The sequence below is a fragment of the Triticum aestivum genome, chromosome 5B (genome assembly GCF_018294505.1).
Source record: "Triticum aestivum cultivar Chinese Spring chromosome 5B, IWGSC CS RefSeq v2.1, whole genome shotgun sequence".
NCBI classification, from domain to species: Eukaryota; Viridiplantae; Streptophyta; class Magnoliopsida; order Poales; family Poaceae; genus Triticum; species Triticum aestivum.
Genome location: NC_057807.1, coordinates 543,927,284 through 543,942,913, shown reverse-complemented (window position 1 = coordinate 543,942,913; position 15,630 = coordinate 543,927,284).

Here is a 15,630-nt window from a genome sequence, read left to right as displayed (position 1 = left end):
CTTGATTAATATTGATATTGTGGATGTTTACAAGAGTGGATCTACCACGAGATCAAGGAGGCTAAACCTTAGAAGCTAGCCTATGGTATGATTGTAATGGTTGTTGTTGTCCTACGGACTAGAGCCACCGGTTTATATAGACACCGGAGAGGGCTAGGGTTACATAGAGTCGGTTACAATGGTAGGATATCTACATATCCGTATCGCCAAGCTTGCCTTCCACGCCAAGGAAAGTCCCATCCGGACACGGGACGAAGTCTTCAATCTTGTATCTTCATAGTCTTGGAGTCCGGTCAATGATGATAGTCCGGTCGATGATAGTTCGGCCGATGATGGTAGTCCGGCTATCCGGACACCCCCTAATCCGGGACTCCCTCACTCCGGCTATCATCAAATCAAGATGGCAGAAGCGGATCAAGCCGCAACGGCATTCATTACTCCATATGGACCATTCTGCTTCAACACGATGCCCTTCGGACTTAAAAACACCGGTGCAACATATCAGCACATGATTCAGACATGTCTGGCTACCCAGATCGGCAAAACAGTAGAGGCATACATAGACGATGTAGTCGTCAAAACTAAACACATCGAAACTCTAGTAGACGACTTGAGGCTCACATTCGACAACCTCAGAGCGTATGACATCAAGCTGAATCCGGAAAAATGCGTTTTCGGCGTACCAGCTGGAAAGCTGCTGGGCTTCATCGTATCCGGTAGAGGAATTGAAGCAAACCTAGCCAAGATCCGAGCTCTGTCACAGCTAGATATCCCAAAAGACCTCAAGCAAATACAAAAATTGACTGGATGCGTGGCGGTTCTAAGCCGCTTTATCTCCCGTCTAGGAGAAAGGCATTGCCCCTCTATCGCCTCCTTAGGCACACCGAACACTTCAAGTGGACGGATGCTGCCACCACCGGAATCGAAGAAATAAAGGCCATATTGGCAACAAATCCGGTCCTGGCTGCGCCCAACCTGGGCGAACCAATGTTGTTATACATCGCAGCAACGCATCAAGTTGTAAGCGCGGTACTCGTCGTCGAACGAGAGACAGAAGGGCATAAATTCCCTCTTCAAAAACCAGTATACTACGTATCCACTGTGTTAACCCCCTGCAAGTCCCATTACCCGCACTATCAGAAGATAGCATACGCGGTGTTCATGGCATCCTGGAAGCTCCGACACTACTTTCAAGAGTGTTCAATAACAGTGGCCTCTGAAGTACCACTTAACGACATTATAAACAACCGCGATGCGACGGGCAGGATTGCAAAATGGGCCATTGAGCTCTTACCATTTGATATAACTTACAAACCTCGGCGAGCTATAAAGTCACAAGTTTTGGCTGACTTTGTCGCTGAATGGACCGAAGCCGAACTCCCTAAAGAGTACGGCGCATACTCCAATTGGATTATGCACTTCGACGGCTCTAAAATGTTAGCCAGATTGGGGGCTGGCATCGTATTGACGTCCCCGACCGGGGACACAGTCCAATACGTACTTCAGATAATGTACACGGACTCCAACAACGCAGCCGAATACGAGGCCCTTTTACATGGTCTCCGGATGGCAATCTCCATGGGCATTCAACGCCTAGAGGTGCGCGGGGATTCAAACCTCGCAATATCCCAAATAAACGGAGACTTTGACGCCAAAGATCCGAAAATGGCAGCATATCGCAACGCTGTCCTAAAAATGTCAGCCCGGTTTGAAGGACTTGAATTCCATCACGTAGCCCGGGATAATAACCAAGCAGCAGACGTACTGGCACGCATCAGCGCAAAACGCGACACTGTCCCTCCTAACATCTTCCTGGAACGGCTCTTCAAGCCATCCGTACTATGGGAAGAGGAGTCCGGAAATAACAAACCGGAACAAGCCGCACCAACCGGCGATTCAGCCGATGACATAACACCTTCAGCCCACGACATAATGGCAGTAATTACCCCGTGGACAGAACCATTCCTCGCCTACTTGCTTAGGCAGGAGCTTCCCGAAGACCAAAATGAGGCCCGCTGCGTTGTCTGGCGATCGAAAGCCTACAAGGTCCATGAGGGAGAACATTATAAGAAAAGCACAACCGGAGTCCTTCAAAGGTGTATCTCCGAAGAGGAAGGGCGAGACCTTCTGGCTGAAATTCACGCCGGACTAGGCGGACACCACGCCGCAGCCCGGGCCCTTGTAGGAAAGGCATTTCGTACAGGATTTTGTTGGCCGACGGCCCGAGCAGATGCTCAGGACTTAGTCCAAAGATGCGTCGGTTGTCAGCTCTTTGCTAATCAGAGCCACATGCCACCCACCGCCCTCAAAACTATACCCATTACCTGGCCGTTCGCGGTCTGGGGGCTTGACATGGTTGGACCACTTAAAGGGGGAACCCACAAGCAAAGGTACCTATTGGTCATGGTGGATAAATTCACCAAATGGATAGAGGCCAAGCCAGTTAAACGACAAAGTCTGGACCAGTGATAGACTTTATATCCGGGGTAGTACACCGTTATGGTGTCCCCCACAGCATCATCACCGATAACGGCACGAACTTCACGGCCGATGATGTTAAATCATGGTGCAAAAATATGGGCATCAAGCTCGATTACGCTTCAGTCTATCATCCTCAAACCAACGGTCAAGTGGAACGAGCAAATGGTCTAATAATGAGCGGCATCAAACCCAGACTAGTGCGGTCCCTTACAAAATCTGACACGCACTGGGTAGAGGAGCTCGACTCCGTACTCTGGGGGCTGTGGACAACGCCTAACCGTACTACCGGATTCACACCATTTTTATGGTATACGACGCAGAAGCAATTTAGCCCTGCGACATCATTCATGACTCACCTCGAGTGCGCATGTACGAAGAAAGAGAAACCGAGTTGGATCGGCAGGACAGCTTGGACGCATTGGAGGAAGAACGCGACATCGCCAAGGCTCGTTCCGCATTCTATCAGCAGCAGGCTCGAAGATATCAAAGCAGAGAAGTACGGGCCAAGACTTACAACGGTGGCGAACTGGTTCTACGCCTGCCGGACAAGAAAAAGGACAAGCTCAAGCCCAAATGGGAAGGCCCCTTCATCATCGATAAAGTCTTGACCGGCGGAGCGTACCGTCTACGAAATGCGTCAGATAACCGACTCGAGCCGAACTCATGGAACGCAGCCCGCCTCCGAAGATTCTATGCCTAGCGCCGGACTAAGAGTTCGTCCCTTTCCCCCCGTCCAATTTTTTTTTATTTTATGTCAGCTGCCTTTTGTTTATCTTTTTCTTCTCAACCCTATTCATCAAAGCCTTAAAAGGCCTACTTGCGCATCGTTTGCACGCAATTGATGTGCTATCTGCACTCAATATACGTGGGGGCTTCTTTACCAGAAGCTTAATTATAAGGGCTTCATGCTCAGCACATGTGTCAAGCCTCCACATGTACCTTTTATTCACCATTATATGCATCGATATGACTTAAGTTTTGGCCAAGCTGGGTTGCCTGGCTCCTGTGCTTACCCCTACGTTCCCGATTGTTCGGCTAGGAGGTAAAGGGAGCACCTCTGCGATTGTTACTGCCGGGTCAGTCGGATGTGTACCTCGGACTGGGTGAAGCCGAAAGCTAGCGTTCTTAAGGGAATATTCGGTCGGTGACTTAAAAGATGATTTTTTATCCACTTATTTATCTGCCCCCAGATGTTTTTCTGCTTTTTTTGCAGTCCGGACATGCACTTTAGGGCATGCCACCCCCAGAGGAAAGGAACCCTTAACGGAACTATTCTCCCTGGAAGATGTTTCTTACTACCCATGTAATATAACATAACTAGTTGGGCACTTGTCTGATAAAGCACTAATGACCCCTACGCCTGGTCTCCACGCATACCCCGGTTGTTTCATAACTAAGAAGGTATTCGGACACACTCCGGACTCTAGGGTCCCGAGGTCGAAGCGAAAAGGTCAGCAAAGACAAACGATCTACAATTCGGCTAGAAGGCATTTTACATGTCATTTTATAATACATTGTCAAATCGACTGATTGTATTCTTCCTCAATCCCGTCTAACAAGTTGTCTAATTTACAGTCCTGTTGGGAAAATTTAGCGGCCAACTCTACTTGGCCGTATACTAAACTCACAGGGATCTCCTTCCCATCGGGCCCCACAGGTCCGACTTCGGCCATGTGGTTGGGATCCACCTTCTTGTACCGCGTCTTTAATATGGCCCAGGCCTCCCTGGCACCTTGGCGGCAGGCCGAAACCTTCCATAAATGAAAGCGATGCCGCACTCCCTGAAGCTTCTCCGCAAGCTCCCCAAGACCCTCGGGTAAGGAGAAGGCTGGCCATAAAGCCTGGATGACGCCGCTCATTGCCTGCCGAACTTGTTCGATCAGTTGCAACAATTCGGGAAGTTGATCACCCGTTGATACGGGCATCTCCTCCGCAGGGCGACCTGTGAGCACACCTGCAGACATATTTTGTCAAATTGACTTCCTCGCCGAACTCTTCTTTTCAAAGGAGTTCTCTCAAGCACTTACTATAGATGCCGCGACGAAGCCGCTGATTCTCCTTAACAGAGCCCGACAGCTCGGCCCGAACGCCTTTCAGCTCTTCTCGAAGCTGGGCATGGGCATCCTGGAGCTTGTTCCTTTCATGCCGCACCTTATGCAGCACCTTCTCGTCGTCCTTTAGTTGGTGCAGAAGTTCTTGCCTGTCCGGATCTTGTCTGGCAGCACCTGCAACTTCTTTTTTTAGACTCGCGCAAAGGCCAAACGCTACTTATCTTTCTAAAATAATGCGTTACCAGGAGAGGTCCCTGTGTTTCCTCCTGCGCCAGAGAGTGCGGCCTCAAGTTGGGCCTTGCACTCTTGCAACTCCTGAGACAGTTGGGTATTCTTCTCGGTAAGATCCTACATTTCATATGATCCTTAAATCAGTTAATATAACTATTTTAAGTCTCGGGGGCTACTGGCATATACAACTATTAAATTCTCTTACCCTTATGTCTTTTACATACTGCTCCGTGGCTCTGGTAAAACCATCTTGAGCAGCACGAAGGTGCGCGTCCCCCGCGTTAAAGGCATTCAACGCCTCGGGGGAGAAGCACGCGTCACGAAATACTGTCCGGCGGCGCCTGATTCAGGGCACTCTCCACCTCAGACTTGGTGGCGGACAGTCTGTCGGCATCCTCCGTCGGAGGAACGTCTGGCTCGCGCCCTGCGCTCGCCTCCCCCTCCAGACCAGGTGCTGGAGCCTGCCTGGTAGAGGTTGGATTGGCAACCTCCACGCTCGCAGTCCGGCGGATGTTTTTCCCTACAAAAGTCATGAGCACTCAAACGCTTCCTAGGAACGTTGCTCTAAATAATGAATTGTGAGCTGCACCTTTGCGGCGATGTTTCAGTCCGCGCCACGCTCCTCTTCCGCCTACTGGTCCGGACTGGCCTTTGTTGGCCAGCCACCGCGGGCTCGGCTTCTCGCCCTAGGGGCGCCTCCTGCACAGCGCCATCGTATAATGGTGGTCAGAAATAAGCAAGGAAGGAATGATGGTGTCAGGACTTCGGACGCAATCACCTGGGAAGCCGGATATAGTCCGGGATAGTCGGCCGTGATGGCGACTAAAGCATTGTCCATGCTGAGCTGGTGGAACACCCCGTCGATTAGCTCCACCATTATGTCTGGATCCTCTTCGAAGGTCGGATCCCAGGATCTCTCTGGATCCTCGGGTTGCGGAGCTGGACTTAGCATGTCCTCCACGATCCGGCGCAGCTCCTGCGTCGAAAGAAGAACACAATATAAGAAACTTAAGTTTCAAAAAGCATGGGTCGGACATGAAGAGTGTTCGCTTACCCAGGCCCGGGGATTATTCATGGAGAACCCATTTAATGGGTTCGTCCGAAGGAAATCCTCCTTCTCCCCCTTATATAGGCCGGACAAGATCGTCACCAGATCTTCGACCGAATCCGGCCCTTTGCGGCCATGACGGGTGGCATCGTCCTCCCCGTTGAAATCCCACATGGGGTTGCCCCTGTATTGTAGTGGCTGCACACCCCGCATAATGCATGTTGCCATGACTCCAATCATGGTCAACCCGGCATGGGCCAGTAACCTTATTCGGCCCATCAAATAATGGACGCTCTTGTCTTCCTCCAGTTGGGGGCTCCGCGGACGCCAACTAAGGCGTTTCTTCAGAGGAGCATTGCTGAACTCCGGGAGGCCGATCCGAACAGGGTCCGGCAGCGGAGCGTCTTCTATATAAAACCATTCCGAAGGCCAGTCTTCGGACGCCTTCTTAGGGGTTCCGGATGGATATCCGGTCCCGGCAATGCGCCATATTTCGGCGTCGCCCACTTGATATATGGACCCCTCGTGAGAGCGGGGTACAAGGCAGAACAACCTCTTCCACAGCGCGAAATGGGGCTTGACGCCCAGGAATAGCTCGCAAAGAGCTACGTAGCCCGCAATATGCAGGATTGAGGCGGGCATGAGGTGATGAAGCTGGAGTCCGTAGAACTCCAGGAGCCCGCGGAGGAATGGGTGTACAGGAAATCCGAGCCCCCTTATCAGATAGGGGACGAAGCATACCCGCTCCCCTTTGTTGGGACTTGGGGTAACCTCCGCCTGCTTCCCACCTTTGTAGGTGGCCAGCCCGGCTCGAACCGGAACCATGAAGGCCGGAGGGAGGTATCCCCCCGCTTGGAGCTTCACCAGCTCGTTGTGCGGAACAGAGCATCTCCTCCAATCACCTGGCAAAGGGCTGGGAGCGCGAGAAGAGGAGCCGCGTTGACGGTCCATGATGGAATGGATTCTTGGTCGAAAGCGCTCCGATGAGTATTTGCGGGAGGAAGATGGTGATTTGGATCTGGATTCTCGCCTCCCTTATAGGCAGATTATTCTCACAACTAGGGGGTAAAACATAAAAGACACCCTGGCTTTTCACATTCGCACGACGCGTGGAAGAAGGCCGTTATTGGGCGTGGAAGCCAAGACGCGCAACATTGATGAGGAAGCCGAACATTGTTCGACAGGTACGTAGAACTTGAAGGAGAACCCGCCTTGCAATGCCGAAGACTACACACATGCTGGACTTATCGTCATTGAAGCCTAGTTCGGGGGCTACTGAGGGAGTCCCGGATTAGGGGGTGTCCGGATAGCCGGACTACCATCATCGGCCGAACTATCATCGGCCGGACTATCATCATCGACCGGACTCCAAGTGTCAGGACCCCGACTCAATGCCACATCGATCTAGCATGTAACACCTCATATCGCTTTGCGGCCTCACGCATGGTATCCCCACGGGTGTCGCCTTACCTTTGCCCGGGACCGTTTGCACATTTTGGCACACGTATATGATGGTGTCGCTAGCATCCATATGATAAAGAGCCCGGGCTGACATGGCTAGTCGTAAACCCAAAGTGGCACTAACTTACAGGGACATGCATCCATGACCCAGCATCGAACGTGTCGGTCATCAGCGAGTGAATCCAGGCTGTAGCACTGGGCTAACAGGACTCCGGTGAACCGGGCTGTAGCGGGCTAGCAGGACTCCGGTATTCATCGCGTGACATTTCCCCGAAGGGACAGACACATGATCGAAGAAGGACACATGCCGGCCTGCCTAAGTGTTCCGGAGCAGTAGCAAGCTACCAGGGCTCAGTGGAAGCACTAGGAGACATTTCCCGGTAAGAGAGGCTACTAAGAATAAACAACTAGATAGTCAGATCCCACACATAGCAATACACATTACACGTACGCATAACATGCAAGTATGTGCTGTACAACATGGCATCACAGCATAACTCAACAATCATATAGATAAAGGCTCAGAAGAGCCATCATAGCATTTATTGCAAACAGGGGTCACAAAACCCATCATACAGAGCATACAAGCAACAAGCGGAAGCATTACATGTCTGGGTACAGACATCTACAAATGAAAAAGGCTGAAGAGCCTGACTATCTACAACATCCGATCAAGATCGTAGCTGAGGTACTAGCTACTAGTCGAAGTCCATGAGAACCCTAGTAAGACCGAAGTCTCTGCTGCAAAAACATAAATAAAGCAACATGAGTACAAAGGTACTCAGCAAGACTTACATCAAATCCTATCATACATGCATTTGTATCAAGAGGGTAATGTGGGGTTTAGTTGCAGCAAGCCAGCTTTGACTCTGTGGCTATCCTGTTCTACGACTACCAGAAACTCTGGAGGTGAGACAACGTACACGAGTCCACTAATCACCATACAATACACTACTATGGATTCATCCCCGTCTCCCTACGAGAAGGCCATCCATAGCACTCACACTTGTCTTGAGCATTTTAGAGTATCCACTTCAAGTTGTCTATGTACCATGTAAGCATCCAAGAAGTCCATAACCGCGGACCCGGCTATTCGAATAGATCATGTTAACCCTGCAGGGGTGTACTTCTTCACACACGCTCTCGCCACTTACCGCCATGTACACGTCATGTATCTCGGCAACCTTCAAGCGGAAGCCTGGCGAGGGTGTCGGCCACGACCTGACTAACCACACAAGACTCTAGTCCAGGTTTATCGCCTATTCGGGTTCCATCCGCAAGGAGATCCGGCCGGGGTGTCGCTTACGGCCCCAAACGATGTGTACAGGGTTCCCGAGCCCACCATCCGGGTGCCACTCGGTACACCAGGCCACGTGTGCCTAGTCTGTCCCAAGCCCACCCTGCCGGGTGCCACTTGGTAGAAAAATAGCACTACCTACAAACACCAGAAACTAGTTGCGACTCCTGGACAGAGACCAAGTTGGTTAATAAGTCGAGAGGGGTCGAGTTACCGGAACCCAATGTGTGGTAGTATCGAGTCATTGGACAACATACATAGAACTCAGTGCTTAAGGACGGTTCCAGTGAGACAACCCACCATGTACTCCTACATGGCCTCTCACCGCTACCTTTACCAAATCGTGTTCACACACTTCACTCTCAGCATCAGAACATATCGTAACACTCCAATTCATTCCCAATGAACCAGACCTGACACAACTCTAAGCAATAGCAGGCATAGCATGGTAGGAACACAACAATGGCTTCAATCAACTCCTACACATGCTAGTGGGTTTCAACTATTTACTGTGGCAATGACAGGTCATGCAGAGGAATGGGTTCAACTACCGCAGCACAAAGTAGCAGATGAACCGTTGTTGTCCTAATGCAATAACTGAGAGCAGGAGCGAGAGAGTAGGGTTTTATCGAAATGAACAAGGGGGTTTGCTTGCCTGGTAGATCAGCAAGGAAGGCACTGCTTCATAGATAGGCACTCTGGAACAGACTCCGGAGCAGGACCTATCGAGAAGGAACAGTGTCGGCAATCAAAACACAATCATATGCAACAATATGATGTATGAACATGGCATGTAGAGGTGATGCTGTTTGAGCTAATGCAACTAGTAATCATTTGGTTTGAAGTCCATTTGAACCAAAGGTTCAAATGCATCTCCAAATTAAGCTCCTATATATGCCATAATGTGTTTTCTCATCTTCAGCATGTATAAGTTGGTTTGTCATGCATGAAACTAGTACAGATGGAAAGATTGCATTTTTCTGATAATTTTTCATATATAAATTATTTTAATCTGAGCTACGGTTGAATTGTTATGAATTTTTGAAGTTTAAAACAATTTCTGGAATTTTGTGATTAAATTTAAATCCAGAAATCATATTATTGCGCCAGCATGACGTCATCACTACATCAGCGGGTCAACGCGGCTGTCCAGGGTCAAACCTGACGTGTGGGGTCCACACGTCAGTGACACTGGGGTTAACCCCGAGTCAAACCTGGCTGATTAGCTTTGACTAAGCCCTGGGGCCCACTGGTCAGCGTCAGTAGGTGGGGATTAGTGCCTAATTAACAAAGCCACGTCATCCCGCCGGAGTTCTGGCCGGCGGCGACCAATAGCGCGGCGGCGACTCGCCGGACTTGCGCTACAAGCGGCGTTTGGTCGCGCGAAGACCACCGGGGCGTAGCCCGTCGTCGTCCGCAACCAGGGGAGCTGGTGGGGGGCTGCAAGGGCGCCGGAGCTCGCCGGAGCAAAGCTCGCGGCGGCGGCCGGAGCTCGGCGACTTGCGGCCGCGGCGTTGTGGTGCATGGCAGTGGAAGCGGAGGGCTCCTACGGCCTCCTGGCGTCACCAGGAACACGGTGACGCGCGCGGGAGTGGCTGGCTTGGGCTCATGCCACCGTGGCGCCATGGCCGGCGGCGAGGAACTTACGGGCGCGGTGCTTGAGCTAGCTAGACGGGGCAAACGAGCACGGGGAGGAGGGGGTTCGGTGCGGGGGCTCACAGCGAGACCAGCGAGCGCGAGGGCGAGGTCGGGGATGCCCGGTAGCTCCCGAATCGACGGCGAGGATCCACGGCGGCCGGAGGCAAAGTTGGCGACGGCGACGGCTCCACGGGGTGCTCCGTCTTGCGTGGCTCGACGAGGAGGTAGAGGGGGTCGCGGCGGATCTGGGGAGCGTGTCGGGGAGGCGAGGGGGAGGCGGTGGCTATGGTGATGCTCGTCGGCGGCGGCGGTGATTCTCGGATGAGAGAGAGGGAGAAGGGGAAAAGCACGGGAGAGAGGGGGGTGAGGCCAGGGGATCGGGGCGGCACCGAGAAGAAGCAACGCGGCGTCGCGCTGGCAGGGCAGGCAGGCAGGCGAGCTGGTGGCGTGGCGCGATGGCGCGCGCGCGCGCCGGGCACGCTCCCCTCCCTCTGTCGAGGACGAAGACGACAGAGGAGGGGGCGGGCTGGGCCGCCTGCTGGCTGGGCCGGCCTGCTGCTGCTGGGCCAGAGGCGCCAGGCAGAAGCCCAGGTAAGGTTTCTCCTCTTTATTTCTGTTTTCTATTTTTTTTCTGACATTTGTTTTGATTTAATTAAAATATTAAATCATTTAATTACCTTATGCCAATTTTTGCAGGAGCTAGATATATTATTCCAGAGCTCCTTTATAAATGGCATAATTTTTGGACCATATTTCATATATATAACAATATATATCCAAAGCAAATAATTATCGGATTAATCCAAATGGCCAAAATTAAATATCCATGAGCTCCTAAAAATATTGGTTTGATTTTTATCTCTGTCCAATATTTTCAGAGGGCAACATGAGCATTTTCTTGGACCCTTTTGGAGAAATTTTTATTTGGGTCATTTTCAAAAATGATTCTGAGGGTTCCACCAATCCTCATTTCAAATTTAAATGAAATTTAAATATGATGCACAAATGGCTAGCTAGTCTAAGTCATACCAGACTAGGGATGTGACAACTCGCCCCCACTTGAAAAAATCTCGTCCCGAGATTCAAGGGTTGACGGAAAGAAAGCGGGGTACTCCAGTCGAAGACGATCTTCTCGCTCCCAAGTAGCTTCTCTCTCGGAATGATGAGACCACTAAACTTTGAGAAACTTGATGTTCTGACGTCGAGTGACACGCTCTGCTTGATCAAGAATGCGAACCGGGTACTCTCGGTATGTGAGGTTATCTTGGAGATCAAGCGTTTCGTGGTCCACTCCGCGGATGGGATCCGAGAAGCAACGCCTGAGTTGAGAGACGTGGAAGACATCATGAACTCGAGAAAGATATGGGGGTAGTTCCAACTGGTAGGCAACCTCTCCTCGTTTAGCGAGAATGCGAAAAGGACCAATGTAACGAGGAGCCAACTTGCCCTTGATACCGAAACGATGGGTACCCTTCAAGGGAGTAACCCGGAGGTAGGCCTTTTCGCCAACTTCATAAGTCATATCCTTATGATGACGATCATACTGACTCTTTTGACGAGACTGGGCTGTTTTCAAATTCTCACGAATGATGCGAACTTGCTCTTCTGCCTCCTGGATCATGTCCGGTCCAAAGAATTGTCTTTCACCGGTTTCTGACCAGTTCAAAGGTGTTCGACATCTTCGTCCATAGAGAACTTCAAAAGGAGCTTTCTTAAGGCTGGATTGATAGCTATTGTTATAGGCAAACTCGGCGAAAGGAAGACATTTCTCCCAATCCATACGGAATGAGATACCGCAAGTTCTGAGCATGTCTTCGAGAATTTGATTGACCCGTTCCACCTGACCACTCGACTGAGGGTGGAAAGCGGTACTGAAGGAAAGATGGGTTCCCATGGCAGTTTGGAAACTCTCCGAGAAATGAGAAGTGAAAAGACTGCCACGGTCTGAATTGATCTCTAGTGGAACACCATGAAGTGACACTATTCGAGAAATGTATAAGTCAGCAAGCTGACTAGCAGTGATACTTTCCCGAACAGGAAGGAAGTGAGCCACTTTGGAAAGATGATCAACGACTACGAAGATAGCGTTATTCCCTCTCTTGGTCCTGGGAAAGCCGGTGATGAAGTCCATACCAACTTTATCCCATTTCCATTCAGGAATAGCTAAAGGCTGAAGGGTGCCAGCAGGTCTCTGATGCTCTGCCTTAACGCGACGACAAACGTCACATTTAGCAATGAACTCAGCGATTTCTCTCTTCATCCTAGTCCACCAGAACCTCTGGCGTAGGTCCTGATACATCTTAGTGCTACCGGGATGAATCGTGAGAGGAGATTCATGCGCCTCCTTAAGAATCAACTGCCGAAGATGTTGCTTCTTGGGAACCACCAAGCGATTCTCAAAGAAAACAACACCACGATCATCCATAGAGAAACATCCACCAACTCCCTTCTTAATGTTTCTCTTGATCCGGGTAATCCCCGTATCATGCTTCTGGGCTTCTATGATAAGGTCCACAAGGGTAGGTTTCGCCACCAAGGTAGAAAGAAATCCGCGAGGAGCTATGTGAAGATTAAGCTTACAGAATTCCTCATGGAGAAGTGGTTGGCCTTGCTGCAACATGAGATTGTTGCAATAAGATTTACGGCTTAGAGCATCAGCCATGACATTGGCTTTGCCTGGGGTGTAGGTAATCCCTAGATCATAATCTGTGATCAACTCCAACCAACGTCTTTGCCTAAGGTTCAGATCCGGTTGGGTGAAGATATACTTGAGACTCTGGTGATCGGTGTAGATCTCGCAACGTTTACCAAGAAGGTAATGTCGCCAGGTCTTGAGTGCATAGACTACGGCTGCAAGCTCTAGATCATGTGTAGGATAATTCTCCTCATGTGGATGCAACTGTCGAGATGCATAGGCAATCACATGACGATCCTGCATAAGAATGCAACCTAGTCCCTGTCGTGAGGCGTCGCAGTAGATAATAAAGTCTTTAGTGAAATCCGGTGGCACAAGTATGGGAGCAGAAGTCAGGCGCCTTTTCAGTTCCTGAAAACTGTACTCACACTGTGGGGACCACTCGAACTTTTTATCTTTCTTGAGAAGTTCCGTGAGGGGTTTGGCTACTTTGGAGAAGTTTTCAACAAAGCGGCGACAATAACTGGCTAGCCCAAGGAAACTCCTAACTTGTTTAACGGTTTCAGGTGGAGTCCAATCGAGAACAGCCTGAACTCTCTCGGGATTGATAGCAATGCCCTTACCAGAGATTACGTGGCCTAGGTAGGTCACTTCTGGCAACCAAAATTCACACTTGGAGAACTTGGCATAAAGGCGGTGCTCTCTGAGTTTTTCTAAAACAAGTCTAAGATGTTCGGCATGCTCTTCCTCGTTCTTCGAGTAAATAAGAATGTCATCGAGGTAAACCACGACGAACTTATCTAAGTACTCCATGAAGATCGAGTTCATCAGGCGGGAGAATGTAGCTGGAGCGTTAGTTAGACCAAAGGACATGACGGTGTACTCGTACTGGCCATAACGAGTGACAAAAGCTGTCTTGGGAATGTCCCCGTTTCTGATTTTGATTTGGTGGTATCCTAACCTCAAATCCATCTTGGAGAAGACTGAGGATCCAGCGAGCTGATCATACAGGTCGTTGATCCTGGGGAGCGGATACTTGTTCTTTATCGTGACCAAATTAACGGGACGATAATCTACAACCATCCGGTCCGTACCGTCTTTCTTCTTAACAAAGAGGACGGGGCAAGCCCAAGGAGAAGAACTAGGACGGATGAAACCCTTTTGCAAGGACTCATCAAGTTGTTTCTTAAGCTCGGCTAGTTCTAAGGGTGCCATCTTGTAAGGTCTCCGGGAGATTGGAGCTGTTCCTGGGATAAGATCTATGACGAACTCTACATCTCTGTCAGGTGGAACACCTGGCAGTTCCTCTGGAAAGACATCCGGAAAGTCACGGACTACCGGGATATCTTCAAGGTCTGGAAGAGGGCTGGCATTAAGAGAATAGAGCTGACGCTTTGCAACTCTAGTGGAGACGGTGACTATCTTGCCAGATGGGTGTGTAAGCTGAACAGATCTTGTGTAACAATCAATCTTGGCATGATGAGCTGTCATCCAGTCCATACCCAAGATGATGTTAATATCTGAGGACTTGAGGGCTACAAGTGATGCAAGGAATACAAGTCTATCAACAAGGATTTCGTTACCATGGCTGATTCTGGTGGTCTGCCATCTAGACCCTGGGGTTTGGATTTCAAGCGGAGTTGGCATATCGCAAAATGACATGTCGTGCAAACGAGCATAGCCTTCAGAAATGAAAGAGTGAGATGCTCCAGTATCGAATAGAACTGATGCTGGGTGACAATTGACAAGGAGTGTACCAAGAACGACATCTGGATCATCATGAGCGTCTTTAGCTGAGACGTGATGCACACGTCCACGTTCAGTGGGAACTGACTTGACACTGATCATCTTGCGTGATGGCTTAATACAGCCAACAGTCTTCTCGGGCTGGGGTGGAGCATAACTAGTCTGAGAGCAATCACGTGCATAGTGTCCTGGCTTCCCGCATGTGAAGCAAGTTCCCGAGGTTAGACGTGGACCCGCACTGACAAACGGTCTACCAGTAGGCCTGGGTGGAACATACGACTGAGCTGGGGGAGGCACCACATGAGATGACCTCGGTGTATAACCGGAAGGAAGAGCGGAGTTTGGAACCCAAATCCGGCGCTTCTGAGAGCTAGAACCGGAGGAAGATCCCAAATCACGAGTGTGCTTACGAGACTCCTCGTAAGTGAGCTGAGCTGTCTCTGCATTGATGGCCTTGTTCACAAGGGCTTGGAATGTATCACAATGATGCAGGTGGAGATCACGGCGCAACTTGGGGTTGAGACCCTTTCGGAACCTAGCCTGCTTCTTGGCGTCCGTGGACACTTCTTCTGTGGCATAACGGGCGAGGTTCTCGAACTCTATGCTGTAAGCATCAACAACCATCTTATTCTGGGTGAGACTACAGAACTCTTCTCTCTTGCGATCGATGAGGGCCTGGGGAAATGTGATGCTCGCGAAAAGCCTCAGTGAAATCCTTCCAGGTAGGAATCTGGCCAGCTGGAAGCAAAGCCTCATAGTTCTGCCACCAAAGACTAGCAGGACCTTCCAGGTGGTATGTGGCATAAGTGACCTTGTCATCTTCAGCTACGCTCGCGGAAAGCAGCTTATGAGTGATGCTACGGAGCCAGTCATCTGCATCGAGTGGCTCGATGGAATGATGAAAGGTAGGTGGGTGCAAGCGAATGAAGTCACGAATGGTCGCAGACTTATTGGACTGATGTGCGGTGTTCTCCTCGATACGTGCCAACAAACGGTTAGACTCACGCTTGTTCCTCTCCATCTCTAGCATGAACTCTGTCAA